Source organism: Acromyrmex echinatior, chromosome 1 (assembly GCF_024713525.1).
Source record: "Acromyrmex echinatior isolate Ae372 chromosome 1, ASM2471352v2, whole genome shotgun sequence".
NCBI lineage: Eukaryota > Metazoa > Arthropoda > Insecta > Hymenoptera > Formicidae > Acromyrmex > Acromyrmex echinatior.
Window position 1 is genome coordinate 16,861,474 of NC_141852.1, and position 15,863 is coordinate 16,877,336.

General features: G+C 37.1%; 1 protein-coding gene and 1 long non-coding RNA gene across 8 annotated transcripts in view; one reads left to right on the forward strand and one right to left on the reverse strand.

The window, feature by feature from the left end:
* Kdm3 (Lysine demethylase 3) overlaps positions 1-15,863 on the reverse strand; it is a 325,601-nt gene that overhangs the window by 89,792 nt on the left and 219,946 nt on the right. The window lies entirely within an intron of this gene.
* On the forward strand, positions 4,329-13,986 carry LOC147911017 (uncharacterized). The gene is made up of 2 exons (XR_015545650.1): positions 4,329-12,390; positions 13,648-13,986. It is a non-coding gene; the product is annotated as an uncharacterized LOC147911017 (long non-coding RNA).

Sequence of the window (15,863 nt, forward strand, 5' to 3'; positions counted from 1 at the left end):
TCTCATCGTAATGATCTCTATGGAATAATTACGAGCAAGAATAATATTGCTCTTCAAAGGTGAACGTTTGGCATTTCGTTTCATCATTCGTGAATTAGTGGATTTACGATGGAATTCCTTTTCGACCTGTAACTGTCGTGCTGGATAATTCGTGAAATCGTGTTTAGACGTTGCTAGTCAACAACAGCGAGGCTCGTCGTGCTCGAAATGCGCGAACGTAATTACAGCCGTTAGATACACCGCTCCGTACGCGACGCTTAATGATGAATGTAGATCGGGTTTGTTCAACGCGCCCTGCAATGCTGGTTGCAAGTGCGGCAAGACCGCAGTCACAGCCTATTGTTTCAATCACCGTGTTCCATCGGGATTCGATATTGGTTGACAGTTCTATGTACGTCGATTCGGAGATCGGCACTGTCGTGAGGAAATATCTCTGCGGAATGGTTCTAAACGACATTCAACATCCAATTAAATTTACCACGGTAAACAAATCAAATTTTCTTATAGAACTAATAATTCCCTAACGTATATACAACTTACAAAAAATGTTAAAGAGAAGACACACTTTCGTTTGGATATTCTCTAATATTCTTGAAATAACTTTGCTTTCACGAAAACATTAAATATGTAAAAAAAAAAAAAGTGAAATGTGTTCCTTTGATATTATCTAGCAGTGGTTCAAGGTTGACTTCTTTTCTCCGGATCTCCTCTACCGAAGATGCCAGCGAAGCGATAAAGTCGCGCTTACCCAAACATTGTGGAGGTACAGAACCACGTTATTACGCGAGATATAAACGCGTAGAAATAACAGTTTCTTCGGACTACGGTTGACCTTCAAACCTAAAACTAGAGCCGCGTGCTTTCGAGATCATCTGGCTGGTAATAAACAATTCCGCGAGGAACCTTGAACAACGGCAGGGGCGTTGACCCGAACATCGCGCGCGGCGCGGCGGCGATGACACGCAGGTGGATTCGATAAAGCTCGCACGGAATTGTTCCGTGGTATCGCTCTCTCGCTTCCTCTTTCTCTCTTTCTTCCTCCTTCTCTGCGCGCGTTAAATGCGCTCCGTTGAATTACCGAGCGACCCACCAACACGATTCACTGCACGTACACCTCTGTTCCAACTCGGTGTTTACGTATGACATTTCAAGTGATCGCTCCGCCTGTTATACAGTATGTCCCGGAGCGATCATCTACGTTCTCGCGTGTTGCGTGAAAGCGAGCTAAAAGGAACATCTGCTTTTAGCAACGCTATTAAATCGACAACAGTGTTTCCGTCCTTTAACTTGTTGTGTTCGTGGTAGCCTCTCTCCTATCGTTCTTCGTGATATAGATTGCGATCATTCGACGCAGGATCCAGTTCCCCTAGTAGTCCTTTCTCTCGACACTTCATCGCGATGCGCCTCGCAATGGCGTCTCATTATATACCGTTAGGATAACAGCGACGACCCAGATCCTGCTGGAGGAGGAGCAGCCATCCTCTTCAATAAGAATTTTCCTACCAAAGGCAACGAAGAATATAACGTCCGTCGGTGAAAGCATAATGGATCGGAACAATCCGGCGGTCCCGCTGAGATGCAAGTTTGTGCACGCACACACACACACACATACACACACATATGCATGAACCAGTAATATAAATACAGTCGTCCGAGAATTTGGCCTAAGCATATATTTTCTATAAATCAGCCTTTCAAATCCATGATGGGTGTGTGTGTGTCTGAGAAATTTTAAGTAATACTTTTACGGAAAACTATTCAAATCGTGATAATTGGAGTTTTCGAGGAAACGCAAAAATTTAAATGTCTACAAACATGTACCATATTTATACAATAGTATGTATATCCTGATCTAGAAAATAGAAACTGTAAGATAATGCAGAATTCAAGAATAGAAACGATCGAGAAAAAAAAGGAAAAGATCTTATCTATTGTTCCCCATCGTTATTTCTGCCAAACTATCTAACAAAAGATATTTTTTCTTTCATCGCTCATTCCGACTTCCCTCCACCTGCGCTTTTCGCAATGTAACGCTAAGAAAACCGTGAGAAATGGTTATTTATAACCGTCCCTCCTGCTGTTCCAACCGATCGTTTCCCGACCGATTTTACGGCAGGTACACACGCTCGACTCTCAACTTTTTTTCTTCGAGACGCAGAGCCGGTTCTCTGACCGGCTCGTCGGTGATGGTGAAACTCTCTCAAACGTCTCAGACCGCTGCGCGGAAACTTGCAAGTCGAACCGGGTTCGATAAGCCTCAACGAAACTGGTTCGATGAGTGAAAAACGATCGTGGTTCTGTCAGAGACCTCGATGAAACGAAGTTAAACGGAGCCTAACTGACGTTTTCGTCGCGAACGGATGTATACTGGATTCAGCTATAAATTCCTGTTTCTACATGTCTACATGATTTCCGTAAATGTCACATAAATTTTCAATTAATTATGTAAATGTAAATTCATTGCGAGAATTATTTATGTTACTATCGCTCTTTCACAGTTATTCTATATCGTTACGTCTCGTTATGTCTAATTTTTCTGCATACATAATGACTCTATTGCTTATAAGTTATGTTTAAAGCAGCAAAATTTCGCAAAATTCATTCATTGACATATACGCCGTATTCTTTATATATATATATATAATTTTAGTTTCTCTCCTGTGCAAGTGATATTATTATCCAATAACTTTATTATTATTGAATTAATTTATTCACGAATCTTAAAATTTATTAAAAATGAGAGATGAATATTGCGTAATAATATAGAGAAATTTAGTTAATATAACTTAATATTAAATAATAATTTAAATCTATTGCATAAGAGACGTTAAATTTTATTGATTCAATAAAATCTCAAATGACTTAATTTAATCTGTTAAGATTCAATGATTATTTATATGATCATGTCTTCTTAATGCATATTTATTTTTAATCACTAATCAATATTTATCCTGCTGTGCAATCGATTTACATTAGATTAACGAAGCTATCACAAGTCAATAACGATGATAAAAATATCACATGCGACGTGTAAGATTGTTTTCGCCGAAGTTTATCAAAGAGGAAGATATCCCTTAAGAGATATCAATTTCAGCATTGTATTTAATATCGATAACGGCCGTCTATATTTAGGTGTTCATTAACGATCGACTTTTTTTAGTGGCTGCGACATATAACAACATTTTGCCTCATCAAATGAATCGAGGGCGACTCTTCTGAGAGAGTCTGACATCGGGTTATCGGCTTTGCTATTTGTAGACGCTTACGCGTCTCGCTATCGGGCATCGATAAGCATGCATATGCGATGTCACGTTATGCATGCCGTCGTATCGTGCGTACGTACTCGCGATGCTCAAAGGCCTGGTTTTTTTTTATTTTTTATTTTTTTTTAAAGGGTCATCGAACATCGAGAATACCGAGGAAAGATTGCAATTGAGATATTAGTCGAGATATGTACTGTGATTACGCGATTTAGCACGTGAATCGTATTTCGAAACGATTAATTGCATTTGAATTGTGCATGGAGTATTAATATTCTATTGTATGCATTCTACTGTATATATGTTATTTATATATTCTCTATTGTGCGCTGTATAATAATGTATAACGATCAAGCTGATTCCGTAAGAGCATACTGATTAAGAATATAATAACTTTTTATCAAAGCACAGCTATTTCAATGGAAATTATGAAAGATTCGAATAACAGGATCGTATAATGAAGCAATATCGTTCTTATAGTAAAAACAGCATATACTTAATGAAGATATTAGCAATAATATGTTAGAGAGCTCGACTAACATCATCAATTATTTCGCTTCGCGCTATATGCTATAATTTATGTGACTTTTATTAGCAATGCCGATATTAGATGGACTTCAATATGTCAACGGCCTAATCGGCCAATTACTCGCTCGAAAGTGGTATGTATGTATGTAAACCAGCCTTTATCGCGTCACGAGCAAGAGCGAACCATCGCGCATGTTGCGAATTACGACCTTCGTGTTTACGGCAAGTAACGGCGCCGGTTATCGTGACTCGCGAATAAAATATTATCCGAAGCGAGCTCGTTAACTGCCGTTCTAATCTTCGACCGTTAATACATACGAGGCTTGTGATATTTAACCGGTGGATTCGTCCTCCGGGCGAGAAACGCGGTGAAAAATGAAGACAGCTGATACTATTTCCGGATTGGTTGCACTTGCGCAATGTAGCTGCACGAATGTCTAAAAGGCCGCTGTTCGTGTCGCTCAAGCAAGAAAAAGAAAAAAGAAAAGAGAAGAATCAGGATCCTCTCAATCCGTGAAAAAAGCGCCCTGTATTTCATTTATCGCACGACGATAGAACTCGACCTCTGGCCCACATCTTGCTGACTTGATCGACCGCGAGAAAAAAAAATTGTTTTCTCAGAAACGGCGATAATTTCGGCCGCTATCTCGTTGGCGTACACAACGGGCAAACCCGCCATGCAATATAATGCTGGTGCCCATATGACAGTGTCGGCATGGTTTATTGTCGGTAAAAATCCCAGCAATCCGTGTATTTGTTGTAGATAAAAATGTTGAAGTTAGAATCACAGCAGAATTTATCTTGCAGGAATTTAAATCCTACAAGACGCAGATAAAATTAAAAGAACTTCACAAGACGATTAAAGACGTTATTATAATGTCACTATATTTTTTAATCTGAGAAATAAAATTTTGAAGAAGTGAAAATTTCATGATTCAACTTCATAAAAGATAAAGGCAAAATAATATTTTTTCAATCAAAACAAATATTTTTCCTTGAAAATATATATTTCCTGGAAAAAAAATTCCAAAGTCATACAGATAAAATGTGAAAAATGGTCTCGAAAAAAGTAAATATTTCCACTATCAGATTGATTTGAGAGATAGAATTATTTTTTAAAGCCTTGCTTCCATTATAAGAGAGTCGTGTTGATGCGACTCGAAGGGGTTGTTGGGTGAAAATTAAATGCCCTGGTTGCGACTGAAATCGATCGGAGCGACATTGCGACGAGAACATTCCCGACGAACGAGCCAGCTGTGCTGCCGATTGAATCGAAGCTGCATACACAATAGCACGTCAAAGGGACATTGAAGGGTGGTATGGTCGCTGGGTAACAATTCCGACAAAAAAAGAAGTAAAGAGCGAGAAGGGCTAAAGAGGGGACAGGGGGCTCGGTGCGATGACGCGATACATTCCAGGGACGAGGGTGGTGGGATTCACGTGTCTCCTGTCAGCCCTTCCTCCCTTTCTCAAAGTCTGGTTTTTCCCTCCCTTGGTGTCCCTACAGTGACGGTTTCTACTACCTGCTACCCTCTCCAGATGCACCAACTAGGGACACACCCCTGATAGGATGGAAACCTGATCTCTGCTATCCCCTCTCCCCCCCCCCCTCTCTCTTTTCCACGCGCACAAAGGCGCGAGAAAATATTTCAGTCTGCCGTCTGAGTTTTATCTCGGCTTTTCTCAAGTGACACAGGTGTCATCGGACTCGCTGTCCTCTCTCTTCTAAACTTGTCTGGAATTCGCATCCTGAATACTAAAAAAAAGTATATCTTTCTATGAGATGCGCGGCGAGAGTAAGTCTTCCCAGTTATTTCCATAAAATGTCAAAAATAAGAAAATTATTAGGTGTTGGAATTAATTCGTAGCGTTTTTAATGAAAGAATGTTATTTATTTCACATGAGCATTAAAAAATACATTAATGTAAGTACTTCCCATCACTTGTAAAACACTACGAATTAATTCCAACACCTAATAAAATAAAGTAACAAGTTATAAGTTAAAAGTGCTATCAATAATGAGTGCTAGCATAAATATTGCGACATAATATTTTTTAATACAACCATCCGAGAAAGATTTCTTCGATTCGACATTCAGAGGAATGTTTCTTTGCTATAAGAAACAAATTAAAAGAAAAAAATTTCATTAATTTGAGCATCATTTCTTCTATTTGAATATCATTTTATAAAATCAAATAAAAAAATTTATTTATAATTTCAAAAAATGATATTGAAATCAAAGAAATGACGCTCAAATCAGAGAAATTTATTCTTTAACTGTATAGCAAAGAAACATTTCTTCGAATCGAAGAAATCTTTGAGTGTAATAAATAATAATCTGAGTGAAATCTCTGAGTATAATAAATAATAATAAAGTTGATATTAATGTGATTGGTATCAATATAATATTACTTTCGAAAAGAGATTATCACGTTACATTAGATTTGATATTCATTTAGCTAAGGTATGGTTATAGAAAAAAATAAAATGGTATGCAACGTAGTCTGTTAAAAAAAGTTGCACCAAGTTAAAGAAAAAATTTCTTTGATTTGAACATTTTTTTAAAAAATCAAATAATTTTTTTTATTTGATTTCAAAGTAATGTTAAAAATTTAAATGTTTTTAATGTTTAAATGTTTATTGTCCAACAAAAAAGGTGGAAGGAAAAGAGAAACATAAATCAATAAATCTCTTTCTCAAGCAACATTCGAGGCTAACATTCCGACACGACTTAAGCGATAATTATTTCTATTCGAAAGGATAAAGGATTCAACAATTCTTTATCCCTTCAATAAATAAAGTTTTTCCTTCGAACTTGACTAAGAAAATGCTGCTTTTTGCCAATCGTGTTTCGGTGTCTTCGGAGATTTCTCTATTTTCAATGAATATTTTTTCTCTCCTTTCCTCTTTCATAAAACGAAACGAGTAAGTTCTCGGGTCACCGGCGGGAAGTCGCCAAGTTGGAAATCCGATTTGATTTAAAACTTTCCGACTGCCGTCACTGCTCACTTCACTCGAAAAGAAGTTCGACGGACGGAGGCGCGCGACCTTGGAACTCGAAATATCACGAAAGAAGAAAGTAGGATTTTCTCAGTCTTCTTCAATTCACAGAATTAACGGAGTTTAGCACGTGGCAAAGTCCAATCGATATCGCCGATACATCAACATGTCTGTGAATTCGAGGAAAACAAATTATACGTGAAAACAAGTATCCTCTTATCGAATTGAGCTTAACATTTGTCCGAAGGGACAAACAGAAGAGAAATATACGGAAGACAAATATTCAATATCCGATATTAATTCAATATTCGATATTAATTGCACTCGGAATGTAAACTGTTCATGATAAAATCGACTCGTGAGTTAATGTTAACATGCTGACAAAGCCTAACAAACTAAAGTTGTTTGCTCCGCTCTGTTCAAATAGCAAAGAAAGAAAAAAGAAATATCTACTTAATTCATATTATCGAACACTCATTGTAACAGCGAATTATAAATGAGAATAAAACGACGAGATTGCTCATGTGAGAAGATTCGTATAATTGTAGTAAAAGAAAAAGGAAACCAGCCTTACGCGTATTCATGAGTTTATTCACGTTGCATGACTCTCTAACGAAATCTTGTACGAAGGATTTTAAATTGAAGCAGCGAATATACATTTATGAGATCACGCGTATCACGAGTATCTCGGGCATGCGAACCATTTCACGATAACTCGGTCACTACGCTATCTCGTTTATTATCGAGCGCTGGCGCATAGTCGCAATCGTCCTTGGCGGTGATTTTTCTGCAAAAGGGGGTCATCGTGCGGGATCGGTTTCCCCGTAAATCATTGCGGTAGACACGCGGGGGAAGGGAAAACTAAAGAACCGCGCTCGGCGAAATTGAAATTGTGCCGATTGGCATCGAAACCGCATCGCCGATATCGATTCTTCGACGTCGCGCTCGTAATTACCGGGATCGTTGACCGGCAACTCTTTCTTGTGGAATTTCTACACAAATGAATGCCTTTTGCACAAAAGGAATTCAATATCCACTTTCAATTGAATATTTTGGATTTCCTTGTGCTTGGATTTTTACTTCCAATAAACGGTGTTATAATTTTCGTAATATGAATAAAGAGATAATTTTATATAATCACTTTTTAAACCGTTTATTCAGGGCATAGAATACTACAGTACGTTATTGCTAAATTGCCAATTTATGACTGTAAAATTAAAATAATTAACTTTTGGAACGTTGATTATTTAAAGCATCAGGGAAGGGGGGAAGTGGTACGGATTTCACCTTTTGACCGTATTTCCCTTGGCAATGTTAGACATCCGGTGTGGTTATTTCGCCGAGGAGTTCGTGCTGAATTAATTCAGCAGAGATAGCGATTGAGCAAAACCCTTTCATGAAATATTCGACATTTGTTCGAAATCAGAAACGATGAAAGTTTGTGAGAACTAAAAGATCGAAGAAAAAAAAGGACACGATTTGTCATAAGACTTTCTTTTTGCTTCTGTTTCATTCTGTTAACTATACCGAAACTTTCCACTTTCAATAATTTTTAAACATAGCTATTTCACTTTAAGTACAAAAAGGACACACTGTAGTTTAGCTGTAAAAAAACAAACCTATACAATTGTCGACCAGGACAAAAGAAATGGATTCTAGCATTGTCGCTTTAGGCGATATCAAACTTTTGATGGGTTATAAAATAAAACGTGAGGTCGATGAATAAAAATCCGATAAAAAAGAAATCCGGTCAATTTTCGATATTAGGTTTTTCTTAATTTTTTTGCATTTAATCGTACTTTCAATTAATTTTTGAGGATATTGTACAGCGAAATTACAAAAACATTTGTTTCTAGGTAAAAAGCTTTATTGCTTCAATAAAGCTTTTTAAATAAAGCACAAGCAATATGAGAGATTATCACGTAAAGAATGGTAATCGAAATGTCAGAATAATACGAACATCCAATATTATAAAGGTAAAAATATAAATCCAGAAATTAAACGATGATTTTTCATAGGTTCAAAGAAGTAATCTGAATTGTAGGAAATCAAATATATGAAACAGGATATTCCACCGAAATAGAATTTATTTTAACGATGGCTTTGTCGCAAATTTGATACCACAGAAAATGTAGGCTTTGTTGAACGTTTTTTTCCACAATGACAGATATTTCACAAAAGAAAAAATCTTCGGATACATATATATTGTTTCTTTTTAAATTATTCTTCATATATTCAAAAAATATCAACTTTTTTTTACAAAATAAAAATTTATATCTATATTATAAAAATAATTTCCTTCTTTTTGTTAAAATATTAAGTTATGTAAAATCTAGGTGTTGGAAATGAGACATTAAATATGGATTAACTTAATTGCTAATATAATTTTGGAACCAGCTTCCAAGCAGCTTATACATCTGCTTAATGGAGTTAAGACGATTCATATAACTCCATCGCGAAGGAGAAAGGGAATAAATGCGCCGAGTGGATGAGCAAGTTGCATATGTTGGATATCAAATGGCAGAGCATACTGAGAGAAAGAGAGAAATAGGAAAGGGAGAAAGAGATTCATTGGCTCGTTAGTCCAACGAAATTGAAAACCGATTCGTTGCGCAAAAGAAATCATATACCATCGTATAAATGCGCACGTGTATTCGCATAAGTGATAAATGACGCGTAGCGACATGGCAAAAAGCGGTCGGTAAAAGGCCGTTAAAATGAAGAAGGCAGCAAATATATGAGAAATTTAAATATCTATAAAGGCTGATGTGTATGTGTGCTTGTGTGGAGTGCGTATGTGAATAAAATGTATTTATAACGAGAAAAATATATGTAATATAAAACTAATGCTAATACGTGAATTGAAAAATAGGGTTGCTGATATCGCATCGATTTTTAAATCGCACTATCTCGCCTAAAAATTCAATTATTTACACACTTTCTTGCGGATTATTTAAAAACTATAAGGTATTTCAACGCTGCTGCGTTACATTTAATGCAGTAGGAGCGTTTATTTACGTAAATAAAAAATTATGATAGCGTTGCTATTTTTCAACATATTTTATAACAGAATCGTAAAAAATGTAAGTAATAAATAGCCTAATAAATAGTTATGTTAAAAATCTTCCTTTAAAATATTATAATAATGCAAAAAAATTATGAAAAAATTACATAAGAAAAAGGAAAAAGTTTGTAGTTTATTATGCTGTAAAGAAATTAAAAATATCATACTCATACTTTCTGAGTTATAAGTTTTTATATAAAAAGCGATATCAGCAACCTTATCTTATATATTTATTTTTATAAAATAATAATGACCGGATTTTTCTGTAATTTTACTGTTGTGTTGATTTATTTATGCACTATTTTGGTTTATATCGGAATATTCATTTCCATAAATAAGAGATAAATAAAAGATAAATTTTAATAAGACTATATAAAAATCCACACATTTTTTTTTTTAATTTAACAGTCTTTTCGTGTCTCTCTTTTTCGATGTCATGTCAGCAAATTTACGTCTTCATTATTGTGAAACTGCTTTCTATTACGTATACCCATATTAAGTAACAAATAATTTTCTCCAAAGACGCAGGTACAGATATTTAGAGCGTGTTGACGACGAGCGCGGCTGAGAAAATAAAAGTAATATAACTCATAGTAATAATTAACACTCGCGGGACACACGCATGACTAATGCTCGCTCGCGGTAGATAAAGGGGTCGCGATAATGGCGTACAGTCGGCAAAATGCAACGTACGGGATGCGTTTTGTTCTGAACTTCTCCGTTGCACATGTGTGTAGTGGGCCGATGTAAAATAATGTAACGAGTAGCTTTACATGCTGTGTCGCGGTTACCTAAACTTTCTAACGGTGTCCCTCGGGAAATATCACGAAGAAATGATTCGGAGCGCACAGGCGCGTGCTTTCTCTTGCGATGTAATATCACGCGAACGAACCATGCAACACCCGTCCAACATGCATCAATATTTTTCTGAACAGTTCCATTTTTGAAGCAGAGAGCTACGTACTTCATCGCTAATGTGCTGGAGAGGAAAAAAAAGAGAGAGAGAACAATTAGAATTAATTTAGTATATAACGAATTTTTTAATTTAACAGTTGACTCAAACTTGATGGAAACAAAGAGTCATTTTACTTATTTAAAAAAAAACACGCTATAATAAAAAATATATTAAAGGAAATACTAGCGAAAAATGAATAATGCAATAATGAATGTAAATTATTTTTTCATAGCTTTTCAGAGCTTCATAAAACAAAGTAAATTAAAAATTAAATTACATTAAATTAAATTAATCGCAAGAACAAAATTATGTTCACAATCATGTAAACATAAGGGCCTTAGGAATTTTTAAGATGTAATTTTGTTTTTAATTATAATAACAACGCTGAATAAAGATATATCTTATACTATCAAGTTTAGGGGTTTAGAAAAAATTAAAATTCCTTTTCCTGTTCGAAGACAATATTTGATTGCTGTTGAGAAAAGAATGTCGTAATTTTATTTTTCTTAACTCGGCCAAGGCGGAGTGCCGCGGGTTCTATGTTCGTATTCCAAGTTATACGATGATGGCGATACAATGCTATGGTGACGTAGTGATTCGCTTCGATAATTTGCATGGGTTCCGTGAGTTAACCTATTTGTATCGCGACGACCCAGACTACGCAAGAGATCAGATTCTCTGAGACGAAGTCGATATTTTCTCGCACAAATTTTATGCCTACGATTTTCTAATTTCACTCTATAATTAATTTAAATTTTTGTTAAATTATGTAGCAAATTATGTGTTCCACATATTATTTAATATATTTTGATTTATTACTTATTACAAAATATCTTATCTAACTATAAACTAAGATATTCTCAAAAAAAGATAAGTGTAATTAACAAATTTGAACTCAATATTCGATTTTAATCGATAAACTATTAAAATATATACTTGATTAAATTCTGTTAAATTCCACTTTAAATTGTTTGCAATTGTAATAGAACCAATATTTCTACAAAGTCGTATTAAGGTACTTGAAACAAATTTCATTTAGCTTGATAAATCCACCTTTTAGCAAAACACTTTTTTTTTGCTCCGTTGTCTCTTCTTTTTGCTATCTCTTAAGCCATCCAGTTGTTCTACTAGAATTTCAAATTGCAGTCTGCTCAGTTCGAACATGAGGAACAACGGAGGGACAGAAAAAGAATTTAGCAAAAGAGATAGAGAGAGAAGGAGCTCGCTTTGAGATGGCGCAGGGGTTTAAACCGAAGAGAGGGACGAAGGACCAAATAAGGAGAGCTAATGCCGCACAAAGGAGAGGAAACGTCGGATCTCATACGTACACCACAAACATGCGAGCGCAGCTCGAGTTTTGTGCGCTTTGTCCGACAATAACGCGATCACGCTGCGACGGCGCGCTCGCTCGCGTTGTTCGTGTCGCGTGTGTGTTCATAAGCGGAAAAGGGGGTCGTTCTGTGTGTTGTTAGGCAAGCTGCGCGCAGGACAAGAAGCACACACACACAGGGTCGGATCCACAGGTCGAGGCCAGTTTGCCGTCAAGCAGGAGAAACTAGAGAGAGGCTCCCTTTTCGGTTCAGGTAATAGAACGAAATTATAAGATATAATCGAAATTTGCTAGCCCTTTGCAGGCGAATTCCTCCCCCCCCCTCCCTTCTCTCCACTCTTTCTCTCTCTCTCCCTCTGTCTATTTATCTTTCTCTTGTAAAGTCAACGTCAAACACAACCCGCGCGTTAAACCCGTGGCTGGAAAGTTCCTGGAAGTTGTCCGCAATCTTCCTGTCGACGCCATTATGCTTACTAATTTGTGAGACTAATTAACTCCTGGTGTCGCATTTCGTTATGACTTTTCTCACTATTGTCAAATTCTATCAAGTGTTATCTTATACAATTCTATTCAAAAGTACAGGAATGATGATTCACATTATATATCATGAATATAAATTTTAGAAACATTTTCGTTCTTTGTAAATATTCAAGATTCAACGTAACTTATTCTTTGTAAATATTCAAGATTACTATAAGGAATGATTTGTTACCGTTAAAAAGTTTCTCTCTCTTGTAAAAGATCCGTATTGAAAGATATATTACAGTTGACCTACTTTTATTGGTTCACGATCAGTTTAAATCTGATGGTTTTTGTCACAAAATAGCATCGTCATTCAGAACTCATGAATTATATCCGACCAAGCGAACTCAAATATCTAATCAATATTTTTATAATGTGTCATATAACATATTTCAAACAAGAGTTAGAAGTGTTAGCTTTTAATAGAAATTTTCTATAGAAATTGCTCCAAATAATTTATAAAATTTTCCAAATTAATTGTCCATTATGTCAATTTTATACAACGTTTCTGTCATAACAAAAAATCATATTGATAACCTAATAGTGATTTTTGTGACTAGTGAAAATCAAACTCATGAATATAACTTTTGTGTTATAAAAGATCCATTGTATAATCTATAAAATCCATGTAACTAATGATATAGTACCTTGAAGAAAATAAAAATGTTTAAAAACATGAAAACAGATAATCTTAGAGAATCGCATATTATACATACATATATATTGTGTATATATATATATATATATATATATATATATATATATATATATATATATATATTACGTTTTAATATTTGGAATTTTAGATTACTTTTCCAAACAAAAGATCGATCTTTGAAGCATTGGCATTTTGGGACTATGACTCTTACAAGTGCAATGATACAAGTGAAATAATAAAAAGAAACAGTAATTATATAAAGCATTATTAGTTAATACGAATGAAAACATTCTTTCTACAATACATTATTTATCGTTTCTTTTGTATCAGGTACCATGAAATATATGATCAAGGATGGACCAACGATGACTAGTATTCTGTCAGTATAGCCGACAACATGATGTCAATGATGACAAGCGGTTTGCAACGCAACGGGAAGTACGTCCCTGAGCACAAATCTCGCAGTTCGAGTTAATCCCCTCCCCCCCCCCCTCTCGGACCCTTCCCATCCTCCCGGTCACGAAGAGCTGTGGGCAGAGGGTGACGGTCGTTGCCGATGGCGATGGCAGTCGATCATCGGCTCGGAGTAGGAGGTGGCCGAAGAAGTGCGACGGCGGGGACGGGCAAACTATCGAAGAAGAAGAAGAAGAGGAAGAAAAAGAAGAAGAAGGAGAAGGCGGAGAAGAAAAACCGGTTCGACAGGTTCGGGCTCCCATTTACCTGACCATGTAGCGCCTGCCTGCCTGCCTGCCTACCTACGGGTCGGATCGTTATGTATTATGCAGTCCCCCTGTATGTGTAACGCATAACTACAGCGTAGCGTGGTGAAGGGGGAGGGAATCGAGAAGGAAAAAGTGGACGAGGAAGAGACGGAGAACGGAGCTTGGTGGGCCTGGCCCGGCGAGATACGAGTTGCGAGATGCGAGATGCGAGGATGGAGAGACGAGGCCCGGATTGAAGGAGGCGCGCAAGAAGGGAACGCGCGCTGGGAAAGGGGGAAGAAGCGAACCGCAACGTACCGGATGATGAAAGCGGTTCCCGTGCCTGACCTCTGTGCGATCTTCACTCTCGTCCTGATGTTACACGCCCGCCGAGAATATCTCCGGCCTCGAGATTCCGGCCGAGCGAGATCGAAGGGGACCGGTTTATTAGATCGTTATACGCTTGCTGTGTCGTGAAGAAATGTAATAATAGCGGACAAACGGAATACCGTGAGTGGGAGTATAAAGACCTATATAGCAGGAATGATTCTCGTGATCAGACCACCCTATTTACACGCATAGAAAATCACATCTCGGCGTTATTTTTCATTCGGCATTACAACGACGCGTACGCGTCATTATTACACGTTTGAATATATTGTACATACACGTTGAGTAATTTCCAATTAGTACAAGCCGTTAAACATGAATTTAACTTAATTGACGTTAATATAAAAACGGCACTGGACTTCACGTGTCGTGCGCAATCTTATGATCTTGTAACTCTTATTATAAGTTACATAATAAGTAAAGTTTAATTGCAACAGAACTACGTGCTCCATTATTACGTTTTATACACCGTACAAAGTTTAATTACAATAGGAGCGTCGATAAGTCACGTCAACTTGCGTGAAGATCATCGTAGCGACCGTACGAACAATGTCCTTGTAAGGTGAAAGCTTTTTACCAGGGAAAGATTGAAAGCTCGGCTGAGGCGAACGATAAGACGAGTCTGCCGTTAATCGCGTTCTTATAGTCGCTATAAACTCTGCACTTTCGCGGACTTTACGTAACGACTGCTCGTTGTATACAGACGATTTCTCGTTGAATCTTTTCACAGGGACGAGAGAAGAGGGGAGGGGGGAGGTTTCACCGGTTCTCGTATCCGGCTTGCCGAACGAAATCTAAACTCGCGATAAAAAATATGCCGGTTCCTTCTTTTTCGCCACGCGAGAACGCGGGGTAGTATGACTCACGAAAAGAGGTTTACGTTCGCGCAGACACGACCGTTGCAATACCAGGCGCTCTCGTGAATGTCGTCCTTGAGAAGGAAGGAAGGCTGGAGGTTAGAGTCACGAGGTTCACGTTAACGCGGCTTTTCTGAGATCGCAAGCCGCGTTAACGTATCTATGTCACGCCGGAGAGCACCTTGTTCGACGGACGGTAAAACTTGACTTATTATTTACGGCCACGACTCCGCCTTCCTATGCGCGCGCGCGGCGAACTTTCGTGCTATTTCATCTATAATGCACCTTCCGCGAGAATATTGTCCGTGGTGCATAACTTTCGCCGCAGGTACTTACTTATATTGAACTATGCCACGACTCTAAACGTGGAATATCGGTTTCTGTTCTGTTTCTAGAAATGGATTGTTTACGTCAATGCTGTCTATCGATATTATCATTACTTCTGTTTTATTTTGATAGTTTTATGTTGATAGTTTCTGTGTTGTTTAAACGTTAATTGTGATTTTAATTCGCTAAATGTTGCTTGCGTTTTTTAATAAATTACTAGAATTTCTGTATTCTGTGCGATGCAGTTCTAATGATTTATGAAAACGCAAGC